The sequence below is a fragment of the Lepidochelys kempii genome, chromosome 4, assembly GCF_965140285.1.
Source record: "Lepidochelys kempii isolate rLepKem1 chromosome 4, rLepKem1.hap1, whole genome shotgun sequence".
NCBI classification, from domain to species: domain Eukaryota; kingdom Metazoa; phylum Chordata; order Testudines; family Cheloniidae; genus Lepidochelys; species Lepidochelys kempii.
In genome coordinates this window covers 34,131,686-34,157,438 of record NC_136383.1, presented here as the reverse complement: position 1 = coordinate 34,157,438, position 25,753 = coordinate 34,131,686, and the positions used below count along the sequence as shown (strand labels likewise).

General features: G+C 41.4%; 1 protein-coding gene across 3 annotated transcripts in view; it reads right to left on the bottom strand.

Annotated features, from left to right (window-relative positions):
- The window catches only part of ANK2 (ankyrin 2), a 566,593-nt gene that overhangs the window by 499,543 nt on the left and 41,297 nt on the right, over window positions 1-25,753 (bottom strand). Inside the window, exon 1 of one of the 3 annotated variants that reach the window (XM_073340928.2) lies at window positions 12,451-12,494. The exons of the other annotated variants lie outside the window; for them this stretch is intronic. The gene's annotated coding sequence lies outside the window, so the exon portion shown is untranslated. Of the gene's footprint in view, window positions 1-12,450; window positions 12,495-25,753 lie in introns of those variants that run through there. 3 annotated transcript variants of the gene reach the window in all.

The window sequence follows — 25,753 nt, the reverse complement described above, 5'->3', positions numbered from 1 at the left end:
CACATCAAGGGCTGCATTGGCTAATGTCTTGTAGGTGTCACAGAAGAAATAGGTTTAGAAAAAGAATTTCAAAGAGTACAGACCAGCTCAGGAAGGGTATCCCAAGCATAAGGGGCAATGTGGAAGAAAACCCAGAGGAAGGCTGTGCAGGAAGCAGACAGAGATCTAGGATGGCATTACTGGTGGAGCAGAGAAGGCAGGAGGGAGAATATGAAAAGAAACAAGCTCAAAAAAGTAGCCTAGGAAGGGGAAGAGTTGGCAGAATTTTATCTTTAACTACAATGGGCCAGTTCTGATCTCATTTCTAGTGATATAAGTCAGGAGTATCTCCGCTCAAGTCCATATAGTTTTACCAAACTGGTGTGAGAAGAGAATCTGGACTTTATTTATAAGCAAGACTGAGAACACTCCACACTTTCTTGTGTAAATATTTTAATCACCATTTTTATCTAGAAGAGAAACATTTATTTCATGCTTTAAAAATGTTTGGATTCAATATGCAGAATAAATTTAAGATATACCTTCTCACCTTAGCATTAGCACTATGCACAAAATCTAATCGTATGTACAGATATAGTTTCAAAATAGATTCTTTTCTAAAATTTGAAAGGGAGGGTTTTCATCAGTGTGCCTCAAAAACATGTTCACAATTTTAGCTTATATATTTTTTGACAACTGGAAAACAACTGGGACTTTGGAGTACAGCTGTTTTTGTTAATGTTCCAGAAACTGAAGCTCTAATCTGTACTGGCAAGGAAAACTATACAAATAATCAAATCCTGCCTTCACTCAGAGAGTATAACACAAATGACTGTTCAGGTCTCTTCTCAGACAGTTCTTTTACATTCTTCAATTAAATCTCAAGAAAAGAATTACAGTAGATTCTCCCAATAATATTAATGTCGACTGAAGATAAAGATACTAATACACTTTCGCTTTTATGCCGGGGGGTGGGGGGGAGAGAAACCTCATGGGGATTTTCAAAAGCAGGGGGAAATAGTTTTACTTTGTGCAAGTCTAGAACCGGCATGACCTACATCAACCTTAACAGTCCTCCAGCAGCTGTTCCGCACTCCTCAATAGTGACCGCTCTGGTCACAATTGTGAACTCCCCTGCCCAAGGGTCATGGAGACTGGAAGCCATCCCTCCCTTTAAAACCACCACATATTTTTGAAATGCCTTTTCCTGATTTCCCAGCTTGGTGAGCACACCTTGCACAACAATGGACAGTTGCTACCGCTCAACCAACCGTTCCAGCTCAGTGAACTAGACATGCTCCTGCCTGAAGTAGATAGGAGATATTGGACCTCCTGAGCCTGTGGGGGAAAGAGGCCATGCAGGCACAGCTACAAACCAGTCATAGAAATGTGGACACCTTTGAAAAGATTGCATAGGGGATGCAGTCAAAGTGGTATGACAGCAATCAGCAGCAGTGCTGTATGAAAGCCAAGGAACTGCTGCAGGCATATTGCAAAGCCAGGGAGGTGAACAGTCAGTCAATCAATCTGGTGCTGAGCCATAGAATTACCATTTTTACAATGAACTGCATGCCACACTTGGTGGAGATTCCACCAGCACTCCACAGACCACCACGGATAGCTCAGCAAAGCGTGAAAGAGAGCCCCCTGTTGAGAACAGCAAGGAGGAAGAGAGACATGAGACAGTGGGGTGGGGAGAGGTCCAGCTATGCCACAAACCAGGATCTGTATGAGATTCCACCACACTCTAGTCCATGCCAACAGCCAAGCCTGGATGAGCCCGATCCAAGGGAAGGAACCTTGGGCAAGTGTGTGCTGAACCCTTTTGCATCACAGATTATGCAAGACATAACAGTTCTAACCACTGGGATATTTTTCTCACTGAAATCTAATCTAGTGAGTAAGCACTGCCAGTTTCCCTTTCAACTGCTCAAAGCAGATTCAACTGCCTTTCTGCACCTGCTGAGCTGAAAGCTGAATCCTTTCTTGGGGCTGTCAAGGTAGCCAGTGTATGGCTTCATAAGCCAGGAAAGCAAGAGGTAGGTTGGGTCCCCAAAAGTCACTATTGGCATCCACCAGTAAGGACAAAATCTCCTTGCTTGCAGCTTCCTGAACAGCCCTGTGTTCTTAAAGATGCGAGCCTCATGCACCTTCTCTGACTGGCCCTCATTGATATCGGTGAAACATCTCCAGTGATCCACCTACTCTTGCATAACTATAGAAAAGTAACCCTTCCTGTTGATATACTCTGTGGCAAAGTGGGCTAGGACCAAAATGGGAATGTGTGTGCCATCTATCGCTCCACTGAAGTTCAGGCACCCCAGAACTGCAAATCCATCCATGATGTCTTGCACATTGCCGAGAGTCACAGTCCTCAGTAGCAGGATACAATGAATGGCCCTACACACTTGCATGACAACAGCCCACACTGTGGATTTTCCAATTCCTAAAAGATTTCCTAAAAGATTGCCTGTAGCAATCCAGAATTGCAAGCATTTACCGTGTGATCATCACTCACTTCTCACCCATCAGTTCAGAATTAGATACATTCATGGAGAAGAGGTCCATCAATGGCTATTAGCCAAGATCATAAGGGATCCATGATCTGAATGTCCTTAAGCCTCTGACTGCCAGATGCAGGGACTGGATGACTTAATCATTGCCCTTTTATTTTTCTTCCCTCTGAAACATCTGGCGCTGTTGGAAGACAGGATACTGGGCTAGATGGACCACTGGTCTGACCCAGTATGGCCACTCTTCTGCTCTTATCCTGATGTCCATACCTTGGAGGGCTGGTGTGAGCTCTGCACACAAATCCAGGAATCATATTCTCTGTGTATATATAAAGTCTGCTGCAGTTTCCACGATATGCATCTGATGAAGTGAGCTGTAGCTCACGAAAGCTTATGCTCTAATAAATTGGTTAGTCTCTAAGGTGCCACAAGTACTCCTTTTCTTTTTGCAAATCCAGGAATGTGGTCTTTCACATCCAAATGTTCTGCAGCCACTGCTTGTCATCCCAAACCTGCATTACAATGTGATCCGACCATTCTGCATGCCTAGAAGTGGTTCTCCACCAGATGATGCTGCTCCATGAATGCCACCAACCTCAAAATGCTTTTCACTATGTCCCTTAGCAATCTGTCCTCAAAGAAACTGTCATTTCCCTCGTTGCAGTACTGCCTTTGGCTCTGCAAAAAACAGAGGATCATTCGTCCTGGTTGTGCCCAACTATATTCAGTTGATTTCAGTGGTGTTGCAGACATCCTCCCCAGTTCAATCTTGTAAAAATGTGTAGTTGCCAGTTAACACCAACTAGCAGCCTTCTCTCCAAGGCTTCAAAACAGTAGAGGAGACAATATCTGACCTGGAAACCTCCTGCCACTGCCTTACAAAAAACAAATGGCTGCAAACACAGTGGATGAGCTCAATAACTACCATAGGACTATCAGAAGATGCTACATCTGGAAACCAGGGAATAGCTATGCAAGGTTATTAAAACCACAAATGAGTGAGAGAGGACTGAACAACAAATGAACTCCTGTAGTATCTTTGACAGCTTGAGCTGAAGCAGTGCTCACTAGGGTCAAGATTTTTTTTAAATCACAGTTTTCATTTTTCAAACGAAAAATGGCTTTGCAATCAGCCCCACCAAAACAAAAAATGAAAACCAGTTTTTTTTATTAAAATAAAAACGATGCTTCTTTTCTATTTTTTCCATCAAAACCATGAAAAGATTCCTGAAAAAAACTGAAGAAAAAAAATCCCATTTCTTTCAAAATATTGTGAAAACTGAAGTCTAATTTTTGTCTAGCCCTACAGATGCTTGAGATCCCTGGCCTGTGCTTCCAGATGGAGGACCTATGAAAAAAATACAGGAAGACAGGCAGACAAAAATTTTCAATTTCTGCTTTCATGGTGACAAGTGAAAATGGGCAGTGGGGTGGGAGGAGGGAATAGGACAGAACAAAACATGCTGCAGCAAAAGTGAAGGCAGATGCTCCAGTGAAGTCTTATGGCCAGGTTTAATAACTAGACTCACACACTGTACAATGAGTATTTAAAAATGTTAGGCTATAAATTTCTCATCACAAAATTTGTCAGTATTTTCTCAAATACCCTGGTAGAAAATTGACTTTGCTCTGTTCAGTCATAAACTTAATTCTAAAAGATAAAATAATCTTCATATTTCCGGTGATTTTCTATGCTTGCATAGTGTGCAATATAGTGAAGAGACAGTACAGTTCTGTAGAAGGCTGGAAAGATCCCACATACCCCCCTTTAGCACACTGTTGCATTCATTTGAATTGAATCATACTTCAATAGCATATGACAGCCACTCAAAAAAAAATCCCCCAAAACAGTAGTGGTATTCATTTCACCTGCTATTCAAAATGCCTAGCACGCGTTAACATTAACTCAAGCTGAGAGAAAACATCTCTACAGAGTAACCAAGCACTTGGTTGCATTTCTGACCCTCATTACAAAAATGGGAATACAGTGCAACAGAATCATTTTCGTAGGAGCAGGGTATATTTTGTGGCTTCAGAAAACCACCTCCTTTGTTCCCATCCCCAGTTCTGACTCAGGCAAAGTTCTCATTGCTTTCAGGCCTACTGATCAGCTATAATCTTAAGGAGGAGTAATATAAGCCATGTACACTCCATTATTAACAATTAGCACAACCGGATGAATAGTATTAAATATGTTATAACAAAAGCTACGCTGGATGAGATATTATTTATTATTTGTATTCAAGTAGTGCCTAGGAACCCCAGTTACAGGCCAAGACCCCATTGTGCTAGGTGCTGTACAAACATAGAACAAAAAGACAATCCCTGCTCCAAAGAGCTAACAATCTAAGTATAAAAAAGACAGACAGTACAAGGAAATAATGAGACAATGTTAGTCAGCACGTTAAGCAGTGGTCTCAGCACACCAGCAGCCTAACTGTTGTTAGGTTTTTTGTAGGTATCATAGAAAGGAGAGTTTTAAGGAGGATTTTGAAGGAGCATAATGTGTTCATTTTGCAGTTATTTACATGGAGCTCCTCTCAAATGACAGGCAGCACTGGAAAAAGTATGAAGGTGCTTGTTGGAAAATTTAACAATGAGAAATGATAGGCAGGGTAGGGATAGGCCTTGGAAGGCCTTGAAAGTGAAGAACAAGTAGCTTATGTTCAATGCAATACAGAAGGGGGAGGCAGTAGAGGGATGCAAAAAGAGGAATGACATGGTCAAAGAGACGGGCTAGGAACATGATCTTTGCAGCATCATTCTGAAATGATATGAATCGCGTAAGATTGCATTTGTCAAGGCCAGAGCAGCAGTGAAGCTAATAGGGGGTGGGATGGGGAGGATGATCATCACCCCACCCTTAGCGGCCTTTAGGTGTATGCTTAGCACCTTTTCAAATATATTATGCAATTGACAAAAGGAGGTGCATGACACAAACGTTCACACGGGTATGGAGAATGAGCCTGCCTTGTGCTCACTCAGCAATGGTGGCTCCTGTTCCATAGGGCTGTGCACAGCTCCCAGATCCAGGTGTTGAACCAGGGTGCACAGAGTCACGTGGCCCTGCACACCCTATTGCAACACCACCCACTCAAATTTGACTCAGTGACCCCTCTATCCTGATGGAGGGGCAGCCGAGCCAAACTTGAACGGCACTGCAACCACATATGCCAGGTTGCAACATCCAGAGTGGGGAGCTGGGCCCATCCTTGTGAGACAGAAGTCACTACTACTGGGTGAGTGCAGGCCAGGCTTCCTCTCCAGCTCCCGCACCCCACCCTGGCTGGGGCCTCCCCTCCACACCAGGCCAGGATTAGGGTTGCAGTGCCGGGCAGAGAATGCAGCAGGCATGGTAACGTGTAATTAGAAAGCCAATAGGTATAAATGCAGGTGGCACCATCAGTGACCCATTGCCTCTTCCTCTGTTGCAAATCTTGGCTCCACCACTGAGCCAGAGAGAAGAATATTATAGTAATCAAGATTTGAGATTATGACAGCCTGGACATAGATTTAACTGTGGGGATGGATAGGAAAGTCTGTGTTTTACAGATTTTATGCAGAATAAATTGATAAGATTTAGACATAGCCTGGATGCGAGGACCTAGCCAGAGGTCCAAGTTGAAGAGGACATCCAGATTATCAGTCCAAGTGACAGGCAGGATGGCGGTGTTGTCCACAGTGATAGAGGAAGGAGATAGTGAAGAGGACTCGGGGTGGGCGGGGTGGGGGGTGGAGGGAATTAAAAGCTCTGTTTTAGTCATGTTGAGTTTGAGTTGATGACTGCACATCTATGTCAGAGAGACAGGACAAAATTTTAGTTTGGACAAAGGGAAACATCAACATAGAGATGACAGCTAAGTTTGCGTTTGCTGATGAGATGTGGTGTAGAGGGAAAAAAGAACCAAGGACAGAGCCCTGTGGATGCCCCACAGAAAGCTAGAACAGGAATGAGAAGGATCCTCAGAAGGACACACTGAAGGAGCAATTAAAGAGGCAGAAAGAGAACTAAGAGAGGACAGAATCACAAAAGCCAAGGGAGGGCAAGATTTCAAGGAGAGCGCAGTTGACTGTGTCAAAGGCAGCTTTCAGACGATGAGGATGGAGTACTGGTTCTGAACTTTGTCTGAGAAGTTATTTTTATTGCGAATATTAAGTACCAGATGATTTGGAACTTCAATTTCTTGTTCAGTTTCTAATTACACCAGACCCTCGCTAGAACGCGCGTCTATATAGTGCGAATTCGCATATAAAGGGGTCGCGGCCATGGATCCCAAATTTAATTACTTTAATTGCAATTCATTTTAACACAGTCCCCGCTATAACGCGGTCCCTGCATTAATGCGGTACCTGCATGGATCCCAAATCCCGCGTTCTAGCGAGGGTCCGGTGTACTTCAGTTCTCTTCAGACTTAGTCAATAGAATAGAAGACGTGTTTATTTGTTTTTGTAAATCCCTATGTGGGTGGGCAAGCATATAAAAAGATATATGGATTTCATAGGAAATATCATTTTATTACCACCAGAATTGTTTCTGGAGGTTTTACTACTAACGATTGGCCATTTTGTCTTTTGCAATGTGTATCACATTCAGCGTACCCTTTAAGAAACTGATATCTGGCTGAATAATTTCTAAATAATATTTTTATAATTGTCTGAACATTTTGAAAAATACAATTAAGAGTACAGGCAAAAATAGAATGTAAAGAGAGCCTGATTTGCCATTGCTCTGCATCATGTGTAGTTATTTTCATGACTACGAGGGGAGACTAAAAGACTATCATTCTGATTTGGTAGCACTTCATACCCATTTGGTTCTTGCATAAATAAATACATGAAGTACAGGGTAACGGAGACGGGGGCCTAAAGTCTGTAACTTTGCAAACATACATTATGAATGCTCACAGTATTCAACATCCAATTAAAAGTAAATTTTAGGCGGTGTGCAAAGTAATTTAAAATATATTTCAATATTTCTGTGTATGTTTTCTACCACAGAAACTGAACTATGTTCTCCCTAATGAAGCTCAACACATAGTTGATTTATTATTAACGTATTTTACTCACATAATAGAACCTAGAGATGTTGCTGTATGAAGAATTGCTATAGATTTGCAAGCAGATGTTGCAGAACTGATAGAATACAGACCTGCTCTGCTTTGATTTCCTGAAAACTGTAACATTAGCACCATGGTGATGTTACTACTGTATCACATTAATGCAGACATCCATATTTCAAGAACCGAGTCTTTAAAACTAAAAGGAAAAAAAACCTTCTTGAAGAGTTTATTTTAAAAGTTATGTCTAATTGCTGTGCATAATAAGCATATCCATGTCTACTTTCATTTAAACGCTGAATACTGTTTTCAAGAAAGATTTTAGTTTTTGTTAAATTTTTAACAAATTATTGATTATCTCATTAAGGTAGTCCTAGGAAAACAGAGCCATATATTTACAAGTAGCTTCTGAGCAGACAGATGTCACTTTAACTTCTTACATTGTAATAACTTCAATACTGATTGTACTTAGCAGCCTAAACATGAAACCAAATACCAGATTATTATTTGTTCTAGTTCATGATAAACTGATATGTACCAATGACCCCAACTCGAGCAGTCCCATTCAAGTGGGACCACTGGCATTCAAGGGCCACTCTGCAAACATGTATGCACCTGAATAATGGTGGATTAAAATGGGACTTCTCACATTAATATGTATTTGCAGGGTTAGGGATTGCAGGATTGTGACGCAAGAGCATAGAGGCTGATGGCTCAAGACCATACTTTTTAAAATGTCTGTTGCTCCTTGATCTGGTTAAGAAACAGATAAAATTCAACCACAGCCATGGCAATAAATATTCAATGTCATGTTCAGTAACTGGAATTCTGCATCAACACAAGTTAGGCAATCAGTTTAATACAACAAGTGGTTTCAAGGTCTATGCTAACTAATTGGCCAAATCTATATTTAAGAATTATTGACAGAAATTGGACATAACACATTACCAGTAAAATACATCTAAAACCAACCTCCAAATATCAATTTCATATTCTATTACAGTACTTATTTGGTCCCCATTAACATAGTCTCTGAAAACTGCACATTCTTTCATATATTTATGTTCACCAAAACCCCGTGAGGTCAGGAAATACTATTATCCTCATTTTACAGAGAAACAGAGGGTGTCTACACTGCAAAAAGGTGTGCTCTTAACTTGGATTAGCTAATCTGCACTGGCTATTTTGGGTTAAAATAGCGGTGAAGACATGGCAATGAACTCAGGTTAGTAGTTCAAGTTCAACCCCATGCTCCCCCATAGGCAAGGCACTATAGGCACTTACAGGGATCAGTTTCCCCCACACCTACCTAGGGTTGCCAGGGGTTCAGTTTTCAACCGCAATGCCTGATTGAAAAGGGACCCTGGCGGCTCCGGTCAGCACCATTGACTGGGCTGTTAAAAATCCAGTCGGTGGCACAGCAGGCTCCTTGCCTGCCATGGCTTCATGCAGCTCCCGGAAGCAGCGGCATGTCCCCACTCCGGCTCCTAGGTATAGAGGCAGCCAGGAGGCTCCATGTGCTACCCCTGCCTCAAATGCCAGGTCCGCAGCTCCCATTGGCCGGGAACTGTGACCAATGGGAGCTGTGGGGGTGGCACCTGCAGACAGGGCAGCGTGCAGAGCCTCCTGGCCGCGCCTCCGCGTAGGAGCCGGAGAGGGGACATGCCACCGCTTCCGGGAGCTCCTTGAGGTAAGCGCTGCCCACAGCCTGCACCCCTGCTCTCAATCTCTCCTATTGAATCTGTTCCACTGTGCTTAAACAACTAAATAGTAGTGGTGCCAAAGAGAGAGCAAGGCAGAGGAGGGGGATTGAACGCAGGTCTTTTACATCCCAGGTGAGTGCCCTACTAATCTAAAGCTCATAAGGAAGTCACCCACTTCCTCCTCCTCCATTCAATTCAACCCAAACCAGTTTTTTTAAACAATTTTTTTGAATGGCCAGCAAACCAAAAATATCAATTATCCATTCTGTCCTACTCCCGAGTCCCAGGCTACCACCCTAACCACAGGATCATCCTTCCACTCCCAGACTCACTCAGCTAACTTATTGACAGTAATAAACAGTAGCATCTGGCTCTCATGTGAGCTGATTTGTACAACAGGGCAATCTATATCTTTAGTCTCCTTCAGACATTTAGATGGATGGAATGTGCGCCTAGTGTGTTACAACAACCCTGAAATGCTTTTGGCTCTGACTGGGAACACATTAGCATTAACTTAAATCTGCTGCTTTGTTTACTACATGAGATATCTGCTTGTGTTTTATGACTAAATGGTATCAGTTAAAGAGACTCAAACATTGTACACAGCAATATACAGTATGTGACAAAAGCTATCCACTGTAGACAAAACCAAATGGGCATCAATTTACATTTACACTTCAAAATCATGTATTTGTTTTCAGAACCATGAGAGAGTCATTATGCACAACAACAGTGACCTTAAAAAATTTCAGGTTTCAAAGTAACAGCCGTGTTAGTCTGTATTCGCAAAAAGAAAAGGAGTACTTGTGGCACCTTAGAGACTAATCAATTTATTTGAGCATAAGCTTTCATGAGCTACAGCTCACTTCATCGGATGCATACTGTGGAAAATACAGAAGATGTTTTTATACACACAAACTATGAAAAAATGGGTGTTTATCACTACAAAAGGTTTTCTCTCCCCCCACTCCACTCTCCTGCTGGTAACAGCTTATCTAAAGTGATCACTCTCCTTACAATGTGTATGATAATCAAAGTGGGCCATTTCCAGCACTTGGATTTGTGCTGGAAATGGCCCACCTTGATTATCATACACATTGTAAGGAGAGGTTTCAGAGTAACAGCCGTGTTAGTCTGTATTCGCAAAAAGAAAAGGAGTACTTGTGGCACCTTAGAGACTAACCAATTTATTTGAGCATAAGCAGGAGAGTAGGGTGTGGGGGGGGGAAGGGCTTAAGAGGCTTTTGATCAGGCCCTCTATCACCATCACTGAACAGACTACTAATACCAGGTTATCTTTTGAAATCACATTACATTTACTAGAGGGCACTGCAATTCTGTTCACTCATCTGAATGGTTAAGAAAATATGGGGGATGAAGAGAAGTAAACATGACCGAACATAAGTGATTAAAAAAATGTAACACAAAAGCTACCTGAACATAGCTTAGCAAAAGAAATGCAGTTTAGCAAAGAACTTTTTAAAATATCTGTTTTTCTGCAGCATACAATACTGTATCAACCTGCTCTTTCAACATGTGCTAACAGTAAAAGTGAATCATCCCACAAAAACAATACAATAGAACATGACTGTAAACATCTTCTAAGCAGCCATTATTTGTAACCGAAGCGGGATCCAAGTATTAAGGCCTCCTCCATACCTCAGCTATAAAGATCAAACACATGCATCTGCCCTAGGAAAACAAAATCGGAAACAGCTAAAATATTTTTGCCCAGTTTCCCATAATAAAATTACTTGTAATAATTTGAGTTTAATATGTACTTTGGTGTGGTTTATTTCTCTGAAACATTTCCCCCCACAGAATAAGCAACTAAAAATACATCAGATACTTTAGCACAACTGAGACTGTTTCAGGGGAGATAAAGAAGTAATATTGGTGATTTCCGTTTTCCTGTGAAAAGCATAAAACCAGAGCCAAAGCAAGGTAACTACAATCTGGATTTGTAAACAGCTGAAACACCCAAGAACCCTATTTAATACTCCTTACTCATACTTCACTCAGATAAAATTCAGCAGTGCCCTACACCTGTGATTCTCTGACTAATCATTTCTAGCAAAAAGTATGGTTACCTTAATTCAATAGCTCACCACTAAAAAAGGTCAGTTACTAACTGATCTTCATTATCTTGATAAGAAAGTGGAATCAGGGGTGGAGTCACCTCATAATAGTCTATTGTTCTGCACTGCTCGAAAACAATCTTATGGAGAGCAGCCGCTTTCTACCCCAAAACACATGTTTATATGGGGAGGAAGAAATAAAACTCCCTACTAACCTGTACACAAGAATCTTTTGGGTTGGGGGCCTTTTAGAAATCATGCAGGATTTTATTAATAAACCTCCCAATGTGTCTTTTCAAAAGCTCATTCTTCTTATCCTTTTAAAAACACTTCCGTAGAAAGGCAGTTGCAGCTTGGGGCAAAACTCACTTTCAAACCATTGCCTTCAAATAAAAATGGAAATTTACTTTCTGATGCCCCCAAGCAATAGGGGAAATCTTTTATTTTAGATATCTTTTCCCAAAAGGCAGATTTCCTGTTCTCTCTGAAGAACACTGGTTACAGTCCTCCTACCCTTCTCTGCAGCTCTGCATTTCAATAGTTTTCACACAATATAACACAGACTCTAGGGTTTCTACTAACAACCCTACAACTGTTCTGGACAGAGGAAGGGTCTGGGCAACACATACACATACATTTTTCTTTCTCAGTAACACATTTTAGAGACTCTTACCTCCCCACCCCCCAACTCTCTCCCCTCCACCCCACAAGAAAACTACCAGTCATTTCGCCACGACCTCTAAGACACAAATCCAAATATCCTATCACTGTTTCTTGCAAGAGACAACACTGCTTTTTTGCAAGGAAACCTCCAAAGAGAAGAGAATCATTAAGTCCATTCAAGACTAGTTTGGAAATCTGAAATAAATCAAGAACAGTCATAATTCTGCACCCAACTACAACAGCAAGTACAGAGCAAAGCAGCCGTGAGCCTGTGGTACATGGATGTTACAAACATTAGTGATAAGGATGAGGATCTGTCTGCATCAATTCCTGCAGTTTGCAAATCCACTGGTAACACACAGCACTTCCCTGCTGCAAGTCACAAAAGGAATTCAGCTAAGGAGCCTCAACCCCCTACAGCATCCCTGTCGTAGAACGATACAATACAGCCACTCACAGCCAACACCAGGCTCTCTCCCTCCCTGCACAGGGGACAAGTCAGTGAGCCTCCAAGCTTTGCTGCAAACTGATGTCTCTTCTAGCTCGAACAGACTTTCCGATTACAGCCTTTTGACTGTAATCCATGTGCTTGCTGCTGGCCAGTGCCTATAGCCCACACAGCACCACATGATCACTACGACAATATTAGAGCCTCCTGGTAGGGTTGCCAACCTCCAGGACTCCCCTGGAGTCTCCAGGAATTAAAGATTAATCTTTAATTAAAGATATCATGTGATGAAAACTCCAGGAATACGTCCAACCAAAACTGACAACCCCACCTCCTGAATGCTCCAAGCCATCTGCCCACAAGAACTTGCTCTGCTCAGTTGCATTTAGATTCCTGGGCATCACAGCTGGTAGGTAACACGGGCTCTGAATGAGTTTGTACAGATTCTTCCAGGGATTGCTGATCCCCCTTGGGAGTGTAACAAACAGCATGACTCTACAGTTCCTTTGATGTCAGGAATTTACCATTCTGGTGGGAGATAGACGCCCCTGGCTAGCAGGAGCCCAGGGGACCAACAGCAGTGGCAGGGAATATGTGAAGCCCTTCACAGAGCACTGGACCTGGACCCAACGGGTGGCAATCCCCAGATGAAGCACTACCCTTCCCCCAGCCAGATGAGCTGAGGGAGGCAGACGTTCTTGACCTGAAGCCTCCCCAGGGAGCACAGTTATTTCACAGCCGCTGTAACTATCATGTGACAAGCATCACTCTACTTGCATGTTACTCCCCTTCCCTGTGCCAGCCTTGGCAGCCTTCTCTATGTACAGTATAAGCTCCTTGAGACAGGGACCACCTCTTACTGTCAACCACTTAGCACACTGGGGCCTCTGGATGCCAGGGTCATACGAATAATCACCACCACTATGTGACCAGGAGCACCTGGAGCTTCTCTTTCCTGACTGACGTGTAAAGTAGACACAAGGCGATGATTTCAGGAATGTACATGTAGTTTCATATGCAAACAACCTCCAACACAAAATCACCATCCTTAAAGAAAAACTGAAACAAAATTACAGTGGTAATGTTTTTGCTGCAAAAAGGAGCCTCTGGAGGAAAGCAGCTGCTTCAGAATTACGAGGAAAACTGCTAGTCCAGGTGGCCAGCTGAGAAGGGAGACTTTTAGTTTTGTTAAAACGATTGAGAACCCAATGCACTACTTCATTTTATGGCAGTGCAACTCCACTGAAATCAGTGGAGTTGCACTTGTGTAAAACTGGAATAACGAAGGTCCATTATCTATAAACTTGCTTCTGGTGGGCACTATTGGAGGAGAATGAGGGGTTTTTTTGAATGAGAGAAGAAAGAGTGTGGTGGCTTGACAACATGGCCAGAGGGGTGGGAAGGGGCAGAATGGAAAAATCCACAGCAACAGCAGTTGAAGGAAATAAATGGAAGGGTCAAAGCTGGCATAGCTGATAAAACAAAATATGTGAGTAGATTATGCTTCTTAGACCGCATTGCCTTGCCAGATCCCCTTGGGCCTATTTGATTTCTTTCGGGTACAAGATGTAAAGTTGACTTGAGACTTACTGAACAATAACATCAAGGATTTTTACACACACACAGAGTAGTAAGCTCTAAGATCTGAATGGTGTCCCAGCATAGTCTCAGAGTATGGGCATGTTTGCTGGGATCCATCTGTGACTGGACACTCTTGCTGTAAGATAAGAGAGGATGTATGCACAACACAGCACAGTCTGGCAAACAGTAAGAGATTCATTTGACAGCTGTGGTCATGGAAACTGTACACAAGAATATCATAGTAACCAAAGCACCTCAGGTAAATTGAAAGTTCTTTTTCTGTTGACTTTTTTTGTCCTAAATTAAATGGGTAAAAACTAATGAAAAAGCAGGAGAGTGTTTGGTACTTCATTCCTATGGATGGAGCAATATGTTAAAGACAAAAACAAATAAACCCACACACTTTAAAGGGGAAAGCTAGGTTCTGTTACCCTTAAAATCATCCTGCTAAAAGGCCAATGGGAGTTTTGCCATTGATTTCAGAGGGAGCTGGTTCAGAATCTTTGAGTAATATGTATATATGTTCCAGATGATTTTATTGCCCCAAGGCTTTAGCATGCGCATCGACAGGGGTTAGGATAGCATTAATTCCAAGTAGAAAATACAAATTATGAATAACATTGTATGAACAGTAAAAATATGTACAAGGTGATGACTTGCTACTTTTTGAAATACTTTAACCAAATTCTAAGGTATGCACTCGATTGCATGGTGAAATTCAAATACTGCAGGCTGGGTCTGGCCAAACTACAAAATATTATTGAAGTAGGTATTCTGACGTAAATCTGGATAGCATTTCTGATGAGATCCCCTACAAAATCCTTGATACCATTAAAAAGTACCTTTGGAACTATTTATTAAATATCTATGTTAAAATGTAATTGCAATCTGTGGTTTAATATATTTTTTAAATATATATGGACTGTGAAAATACATACTGTAATTTGCCTAGATTATCACAAAGCAAGCATAATAGATACTTAAGAATAAACTAGTTTAAACCCTCCTCTCACATTTTTAGCATAGCAAGTTCAGATGCCATCTGTAGTCTACAAGGAAGGTTAATCTTATAAAGAGGCTTTGAATGGAGTCCTTTCAATGTTGGTAACTCTTTGCAATGGAAATTTTGTAATGCCTTGCTGCAAGTTCACATTTGTCCAATAAGCTTTAGTGAGAACTGAGTTTATAAAGGATTAGAGGACCAAGTTTAATAAAAGGCAGAAACTAATTTGAGTGTCTGCATGGATTATTTGGAGACCACATTCTGGCCCAGTTCTGTCTCGGGGCCTTATTCAAAGTAAGAGTGTCTTTCCATTGATTTCAATAGGTGTTGAGGCCAGGACCTTAAATCCACACGTGGTACACCTACTGAAATCAGTGCCTGTCTCAGGTAGACCTACTAAGCTATTTGACCCTTCACAGTACATGTGCAGATTGCTCCTTTCCTTCCTCATTTCTCAGAAATAAGGGAACACCAAAGAATAAACCAGCGCAAACCGTTGTAGGATATTGGCTAAGGAATAAGAAAAGGAGTACTTGTGGCACCTTGCATCCAAAGAAGTGAGCTGTAGCTCACGAAAGCTCATGCTCAAATAAATTGGTTAGTCTCTAAGGTGCCACAAGTACTCCTTTTCTTTTTGCGAATACAGACTAACACGGCTGTTACTCTGAAACCGGCTAAGGAATAAAAACTTGTAAATAAAAAAATGTAAGTCAGCAAAACACAGACAGTATTCTCTATAGATGCCTAGGAACACAGCACTGTGTTGTGATTCAGAGAAAATGCCAATAGCACTTCTACGTAGTAATAGACAATTCAATGCGGCCTTAACATTAGAGTAGTAAGACTCTCGTCATTATAGTGTTCTTCACTGTAACAACATCTAAGAGTGAAATGAATTTGATGTTTTCTTCAAGTGAAAATTTACAGGAAGACTAGAAAAGCAACTCTACATAAAGGAACCAATCCTGTAGTCCTTGCACGTTGCATACTGGGCCCTTAATTGTTATAACCATACTGGATTTGGAGGTTTTAGTGGGGAAGTATTACCCCAAAAATTGAGAAACTGACAGAAGGTGGGATATTATAACGTATTATTAAAAGGAAAAGGACAATAATTAGTATGCAGAAATATATAAAAGGATATAAGGAGATTATACTGGGACACTGCACATCAGCGCATGCTTTCACTTGCCAGTCAAGGGGTATTTGGATCTAGGGGGTTTTCATTTTGACATAGTTCTAATGATCATGCTAAATATCAACCCAATTAAATAAAAAACAACAAAAATAAATACAGTTATGGCTGCTGGAGTTTATGCATAGTTGTTATACAGACCCCTTCTTGAATGAAACCTTGAGGTTCTGTGGGAGAAGATAGATAAGTGAACATGGTTTGCCCCAACTTAACAACATGACTGATATTTCCCGTCGTGGATTTAAAATCACTTAGTTTGACTTCAGAATATATTATAGACTCCAGTACTGTTTATGCAGCTTGGGAAAGCATGAGTATTTGGGAGCTTGCTATGCAAAACATGCACAAGCAAGACAAGTGAGGAAACCTAGAAAATGTCTATAATGGAACCTCTTATTTGTTTCTCCCCATTCCTGCTCCCATTTTTTCTGATGCATCTAAAAATCACTTTTTTCAATCATTGCGAATGAAATCAATAATGCTTTTAGCTGTATAGAGTAAAAACAAAGTTGATCCTGATTCAACTTCCTTGCACAGCCAAAGTTCCCACTGAGTTCAGTGAGTGCCAAAGGAATGCTGGATCATGCTCAAAATGGCAATGTCATAATCCAGTCGTACCACAATGGAGGTAGGTGTAGGTGGTGATATTGTAACAGTTCCCAAGGAACCTGCAGGCTGTCAAAGTGTATTTTATGTGAGAGTGTTGGGCAAGCAGCTATCTTCTCTCTTTTTTTTTTTTTTTTTTTTTTGCTTAAAGAGAAAGCAAGCCATTATGCTTATCTTACTATTAGAGTTGTTCCTCCAGACTTGGTTGAGTGATAGTTGCAGACTCATCATCAGATTAATCCAGTTTGACTATGGGTGTGTCGTTTCATTGAAATTAGTGGAGCTACGCAAGTATGAAACTACAGTAATGGAGCAGTGAGTTGGGTCCTATGTATTTTCAAAAGTGATACAGTAAGATTCAGGTCAGCATCAGAGATGAAAAATCAGAATGTTATCTAAACATAACTGGTTTCAAAGGGGATATTTGTATTAGCTGAACTTTAAACAGACGTAACAATGAAAAACTATTCTAAGATTTCTTAATGAGTGAAAAAGGCAAAAAAGGGGGAAAAATCAATATTAAGAATAGACAGAAGAGACACAATCTGCTTCTTCAGACAAGAATAGTACTATGGGGATTTCGCCATAAAACTAGAGGTTTGTTTTTCTAAGCAGCAAACAAAACGTCAGGTCAGAATGCCTTTTCCCACAACAACACCTGCTGAGGGAGCTCAAGGAGAGGACAACTCTACCAGAGTCCCTCGTGGAGTGACTCCCATATTGTCACATAAGGGAAGGTTTGTCCCTACTCTGCAGAATGAGCCACGGCAGGATTCCAAACATTAATTTGGCCAGGTGCCTCCATAATGGCTCTGTGCCCTTGATGGCCCTCATGCCTCTGTTCCTTAGAGCATGTTACCCAATAGAAACAAATTCCTTTACCAGTGACTTCCCCTATGCACAGCTGCCTCCAAGGTCCCTCTTAAAGGGGTATTCCCACCCATGGAGGAGGACTTCCTTTTGAAAGATAATAGATTCCCAGGCTGCACTATGTTCCTGAAGGAGCTTCCATGGGATTGGAAGGAGAATGATATATGTTTATCCATTCATTCAATGTGTGCCTGTCCATTGTGACCCACCTAATAAAATGCTACCAACTCCCCCAAACCAAGCCTGTACCCTTTCTTCCCTCAATAGATACAAACGCCATGCACAATGTCTTGGGAAGGAGGGCGGAAATGGTGCAACCAAGTTGAACCTCTTCCTTTCTACATGGGATTCTACGGTAAGTCTCACAGGACAATGATCTGGACCACTATAAAGAGAGAGAGTTACCAAGCACTGTCTTTGCTGGTTAAAGTGATAACTAAATGATCACTAAGTGATCCTGTATTTCTGAACAGTCTCGTTGCCACGTCTCTTTTTACAAAATTTATTAAAGAATGTAACCTTATTTTCAGCACAGAGAGAATGAAGTTCTCTGGTATTTGTTAATTTCTGGCACTATGATTTTTTTTATTATTATTACAGTTCTGTGCAGCTCTACTTTGTATTTTGGACATAATTAGGAAATGTGCTCCATAGTGTTCAGGCACCAGCATGAGGCAAGGACATTCCAGCCGAGGGTTTTCCAAGAATCAAGACAGTAACCAGGAGCCTTCTAAGGAATCCAGTGATCCAGTGAGGAACTCCAAACACAGCAAGTAGCTTTAATCAATCTCAGAAAAGCAGCAGACCAATAAAATTCTGATTGCAACGTACACAGCTCCACACAGGATAGACTGATGCAGTGTATGGTTTCTTTGCCTTACTGAATCAAGCAAAAGTTAAAGAGATTAACAAATTTTGACCAAAGATCAGTCATTCTATTTTAATTATTGTTAAAATGTTCTGATGCAATTTGGAAGTGGGAGCTATCATGTTCTGTTACCCTAGAAAATGATAGGAAACAGAAAAAGGGAAATGAAATTTTATACCAGTTCATTGCAGTCCTGCTTTTTCCCCAGAACTCCAGTTACCAAAAGTTGATTAATATCACTTAGGATTACACTGAATCTTCACTCCTACACACAGATCTCCTTGGAGGGAAGTTCTGGATTTTAAGAACTCCATATTTTCTGAAGGTTTCAAATGCCACTGCCCGTAAAGATCTTCATAAAAACTAGAATTTTACTGAATACCTCTTCCTCTTGGGCTGGTGGGGATTGGAGGGGGAGTTTTCTGGGGCAGGAATCTGCAGATGCTGAAGCCATGCAGTAAAGATGGAGGGAAAGGTTATAGCATCTACAGCTTGTGTTTGTTTTCCATTTCCTATAGTTTTTAAAGCACTCTGCTCAGCTTATTTAAGAGCTAAACTGTATTTTGTAATATGAGCTTCTTATTAGTGTACCAATAATAAAAAAAGCAAATATCACTATCATTGTGTGTTCTGGATCCTTTAATGAGATTGTCCTTGATGGGAGATATGAAGACATTTATTTCCTGTCAGCCTGACTCACACTAATGGACTATCAAACTGCAGTTTTTCCACTCGCTCTTAATGACTTGTTGCAATGGAGATGGGTGCTTAGTGCACAGCAATGCCATCTTCTGGCATGGTTCCTGTGAGAAAGGGAACATGCTGAATGCAATTAAAAGAAAGCTCCTTTTCTGTGAAAACAGAAACTTGAGCTACACAATAAATCTCAGATTTTTCCCTTTCCACTACACACACTACTGGACTGTGATTGTTCAAGGGACTGAACTAAAAGAGAGAGGGAGCACAGACAGTGAACTGGAACAGCAAACTCACTCACGCGTCTCTTACTGATGTATTTAGTGTGTCTCTAAGTGTGGAGACTGCGGATGATTCATACATAAACACTCACAAATAAATCACTGGGGTGAAATTCTTGCTGGCATGGATGCCCTCCACACCATGTACGGTTCACATTGAGGGCAGAGCATGAACTTAGGGGTGGAGGACAGGGCAGCTGAGTGGAACTATCACGGCACACGTCTGTGCACTGTGCATCAGCAAACATGCTTGACATGTCTAGTTTTTAAATTTAATACACACTTATTTAATATGAAGAATGTGTGTTCCCAGGGGGAAAAAAAAGAGAAAAAGCAATGTGGGAGAACATATCACGTTCACATGATTTAAATAAAGCACTAGAAGCTTGCAGTTAATTCCAACAATTCTGTCCCCATATTCCCGGCCCATCTTATTAAGGGGTACACTGAACAGGGCCTCCAGAGTTGACAGTGATGTTCTGCCCAGGTTGCATCCAGAATTTGCAAGGCCCACCTGCACTACACCTTGGAGTGCTCAAGCGTACAGACCAGTAAGAATGAATATGGAACTGGTCAGTTCTTAAAGTGCAGTTCTACACTGAAAAGTAACTCCAGAAAACATGGCATCATGGGATTCCATGTTTATTTTATTTCAGTGATTTTTGTATTGAATGACAATCTGATGTTTTACAAAGATGCCAACCCTGCATACTCAGCCTGAGCTCAGAGTGTCTTGGTTCTTTTCTATTCACACCTCATCACCAGTAATAATGATTCCACAGGCCAAATAGCGCTATGGCTACACTAGAGAGCTTACAGCGGTGCTGCTGTAAATCTCTAGTGTAACCACTCTAAGCCAACGGGAGAGAGCTCTCCTGTCGACTTAATTAATCCATCCCCAACGAGTGACAGCAACTATGACATAGTGCTTAGGTCGGTGTAACTTATGTCACTCAGGAGAGTGGCTTATTCATATCCCTGAGTGGCATAAGTTATACCAACATAAGTGGTAGTCTAGATATAGGCATAGTTAAAACTAAACTTAGGGGGGAAGGAGAGATGATAATGGATGACATCAAGAAGGCTGAGGTGCTTAATGTCAATTTTGCTTCAGTCTTTACTAAAAAGGTTAATGGTGATCAGATACTCAAAACAAAACAAGGGGAAAGGAACCCAAGATAAAATAGGGAAATAACAGTTTAAAGAATATTTAGATAAGTTAGATATATTCAAGTTGGCAGGGCTTGATGAAATGCATCCTTGGGTACTTAAGGAATCAGCTGAAGCAATCTCAGAATGGTTAGCAATTATCTTTGAGAATTCATGGAACATGCAGTATTTGGTAACATATACAAACTGTAAATCATTTACCTTTCTGAAATTTTTGTTTGTTCTTTATGAAAATTAACAAAACATCAACTCACAAAAAACACTTAGCTTTTATATGGTGCTAGTCAGCCTTAGACTGTAAAGCACTTCACAAAGAAGCTCTAATACCAAAACGAAACTTTTATGGTCCTTCGGCGCTATCAGGGATAAAAACCAGTGGAAGTGTATGTTTGTCAATGAAGTCAGCTAATCTGCTTCTCAACACACCAAGTGAACGTATATGTTCTGTGTCACTTCCACACAGTTACTCTTCAGAGCAAAGTTGCACTTTAAGAACCTAAATAGGCATCTAGGATTTTTTTTAAAAAAAGTCACAGGACCTACCAGGTTAATAAATAATGTTTTGCTTCCATTTTATTTTCCAGCATACCTTTCCCCATCCCCATTCTTTTTTCCAATTTATCTTCTGCTTTTCTCTTCTCTCCCTACCCATGTTTCTTTTGTTTAATACAGAAAAATCCCTAGGCTTTTTCGTAAGCACTCTGTAGAAGATATCGAGGAAACTTTCCTCGCCTCTTGCTTCTGGGCTTGAATACTGGATATGTTCAAACTGCAACCCACATCACCCATGCCTGCCTCTACTCCCCACCCCAGTTCTTGTAGACCGCAGCAATCAGTTTTGTACTGTCCATGCTGCTGGCTGGCTGTGCAGCTACAGGCTTGTAACAGAGAGAGAGAGCTATTCAATGTCACCAACTCCTGTGATTTTATCATGAATATCATGAGTGCCTGTCTCAAAGCCTGAGCTGCTGGAATCATATTACCTGAGAATCTCAGCTTTCATTAAAAAGGTAAGTTTCTAGCCTGCATGGCTGAGGAGAAAAGCATGAAAACAAGAAGCTATAAAAGTCAGAAAAGAGAAGACAAATAATTACAATAAAAATATTTTCAAAATATAATGATTTTTGAATGCACGGGGTTAGCAATACTGTTCACGCTAGTGCTGGAAGTCCTAGGTCCCACTAAGGCCAACAATTACACCTATCCATCCGAAATTGTGTGTAATGCTGAGCAATGACAGTCAGATGTCTGCTGCTGGTGCAATATGCAGGTCCAAGATTGAGTACGGAGAGCAAGAAGAGATGTACTTGTTCCGTCATAATGCACAAGTCAGGCCTCGTGAAAGCATTCCAAAACCATCTCCCTTCACTCTAAAGATTTGGGCTCCAGTAATGCTCCTTTGCAAATGGCTAGTGTTTCCCTCCCAAAGAACTGTGGCATGCTGGCCCCTTCTGAATCCCAAATCTTCCTGTTTGGGCTCCCGTGATGGGTGCTCACAGAGGTTAAGAGGTTTTGTTTAATTCTTTTAATTTACATGCACCTCTCAGATCAAAAAAGTTCCATTTCCACAGGCGAGATGGTGCCCTGTCTCAGACAGTTGTGTCCCATGAGGCTGTAACCTGGGAGAAACTCACTTGCCATTTTAAGCACTTAAAGGGTTATCAGAAACAGGAAGAAGTTACAAAAACAGTTTCCCCTCAAACAAATCATTTAAAGTAGAATTGCTTCCGTAATTTGAATGACAACACGATTCACATCTGGAGGCACCCTCTCTGTGTTCCTGTCTAACTGAAATCCATTGCTTAGTTGTCTGCTGCATGAACACTGAGATAAACCAGTTTGTATTTACTGAATGAAAGTTCTTCAGACCTCAGTTTTTTGGGGAGTAGTGAAGGGCAAGGGTGAACAAACAACCTGTTTAAATGAAAGTAATGAAAAAACACAAAGCAAGTGCAGGTCCAAAACTATACTAGACTCAATCCTGCAGCCCTTATACATATAAAACTCCAACTGACTTCAGTGTAGTTAGACACGCATAAGGGCTGCAGGATAGGGCCCATAATATGGAACCTTTCCCAGCATTCCAGTGGGAGTTCTTTATTTATTGTTGAAAGGTTCATAGTAGCTCTTACTATATAACGCGTCTCATCCCATTTTATTAAGTGCTAACTGAACTAAAAAGTTAGGGTGTGATTATGGCAATTGAGTACATTATCTGGGGTACAGCTAGGTGTATCATTAATTAACAATTTTTTCAATGAATTACAACTCATTTTCTGTTCACAGATTGTCTGCCAGTGATCACAATTACTATTTGATCATTAGTTCCTCAAATAATTCTAGGTCTGAAGTCTTTTATGAATAGTTTATCATCAATATTCTGGACTGGAAGTCTGAAGTCTGGGGGAGCGGTTATTAGACCCCACAGGTCACGTGCCATATTTCTGTCTTCTGATTAGATTAGATAGTTCTTAGAGTCAGGTTTCCTGTAGGAAAACTAGGCAGTGGAGAGAGAGGACGCTGCTTCCAGGAAGCCGCCTGAGGTCAGCGCTGCCCAGAGCCCGCACCTCTCATCCCCTCCTGAACCCCACCCCTTGCCCTGACCCCCCTCCTGAACTCTGAACCCCTTGGCCCCAGCCTGGAACCCCCTCCTGCACCTCAAACCCTTCATCCCCAACCAGACCCCTCACCCCAACCCCTACCCCAGTCCGGAGTCCCCTCCTTCACCCTGAACCCTTCATTTCTGGCCCCACCCCAGAGCCCACACCCCCAGCCCATAGCCCATACCCCCTCCCACATCTCAGCCCACAGCTCATACCCTTTCGCACTCCCCAACCCCCTGCCTCAGCCTGGAGCCCCCTCTCAGACTCTGAACCCCTTGGCCCCAGCCCCCACCCTGGAACCTTTTCCTGCATCCCAAACCCCTCACCCCCTCCCACACCCGAACCCCCTGCCCCAGCCCGGTGAAAATGAGTGAGTGAGCAACAGAGGGAGGGGGAATGGAATGAGCGGGCAGGGCCTTGGAGAAGGGGTGGGGCTTCGGGGAAGAGGTGTTCGGTTTTCTGCAATTAGAAAGTTGGCAACCCAGCTAATAGCTGTGACACTATTTTAATATCTCAGGATCATTTTCAGAGTGCTCTGCTTATAACAGATTTTGATGGTTTCAAATGGACTCCCATATCAGTGCACTATATACGAAAGTGTGTAGTAATTGTAAGTAAATGAGATTTAAAAGCATTTAGGGCCAGATGCACAATTTCCGCAGCTCAGAAGCAGAATGTATTTTTTCCTACTGAAAAGCTAAGCTCTTCAGAGACTCCCTGACTGCATGAACAAACCTAATCTTATCCATATGCCAGAGGGTTCCTCATGCAGTAGAGCTGCCTATCTAACAATAGACCATTCCTTTGTATACGAAAAGATTTGGAGATGTCATGGAACATAGAATCGATTATGTATTAGTACATGTGTACACTGCATAGCTGAAATTTAGGTTAAAAGCTGTGCCTTATAAGTACGTACATTGCTAGGTTTGACCGAGCTGAATTATATGACTTCTTGATGTTCATGCGTCTGATAGAAGCACTTGATCAGACCTCTGCTGCGGTGTTCAAATGACTCATGAGGCAGCCAATAATTCAAATGAGGTAATCTTGGGATGACAATCCAAGAGTTACCGTCTCACACCACATGCACAGATTGTCATCATGCCCTTTACAGTGTTCTGACAATGTAATCAAGCAGTGTCTATGAGAAGTGACTTTCTAAAACCATTTTTGATCACTAAAAAAAAATCAATCATCCATTAACCTTCAATGTTTTTCTGTACTCAAAGCTTTAAAGAATCAGGCTTCCCTGTTGCATCCTTAATTAGAAATGTCCTATCTGGAGCTTGCATTTCAGTTAGCAGCTGACAGACCTGCTGCTCTTTCTTCACTTACCAGAGGTAGTTTTGACACTCAATATGCTCAAACTTCTGTTTGGCACAGAGGATCAAGAGCAGCTGAGCAGAGTGGCTGTCAGGTACAACAGAGCATTACTGTACATCCCTTGTTTCACAGGTTAGTCCTTCTGCCTGACAGAAAATCAGGACTGATGACACTTCATCTCAAATATAGAAGCAAACTGTTATTTGTTTTTTTCTTATTAAAACAGCTACTACTCCACCAACTATCTTTAAAAATAAATTCTACTTTTTGCATTTTCTATTATTTGTAGTACACTTTAAGCTTCAAAGCAAAAATGGTTTTCTCACCAGTTTTACCTTGCATTATTTTTTACAGTTGGAAAATTCTAAGGATTAAACTGAGGCAAAGCTAACTTCATCTGTGACCTAAAGTGGCAGGTTCCTCTCTGCTAATGGCCCTGCACCTGCAGGCTCTATTCACTGCAGTTGTTGGTACTGATCCCATCACTTTGGGTCAGATTCCTTTTAATATATTTTAAGAGGAAGATTTTCAAAAGCTCCTAAGAAATGTAGGAGAACAAGCTCTACTGACATTCCAATAGTATTTGTGCATCTGTGTCTCTTAGGTGCTTTTGAAAAACTCCCTCTAAAGTCCTGGCTCCTTCACTAGTGAGCCAATCTTAATCTGAACACACATCTCCCAGACTCAAAGCCTTGCACAGCAACACTCTGCCCCCTATTCCTGGGAATTGTGGATTTCCAAAAGCAAAGCCAACAACCAATAAGTATTTCAAATCCAGAAAACATTCACTCCATTTTAAAGTACATCAGATTGTACTTAACAGCTTCCCCTTTAGATCGTTTTTTCTTTGTTCTTGGTGGCTCTGTACTTTAAACTCATGTCTTTTCAGGACTCACCATTTACCTATTCACAAAATATTCCACCTCTTCCCTCAAAACAACGGAAAGGAACCATAAGGATATGAATCATTCAAGAACCATTTATCATCATTATTCCACTACTCCTCACTTTGGTCATCTGTGGTTTTTCAAGAACCATTTATCATCATTATTCCACTACTCCTCACTTTGGTCATCTGTGGTTTTTCAAACCAGTATCTTAAGTGCTAAAGAG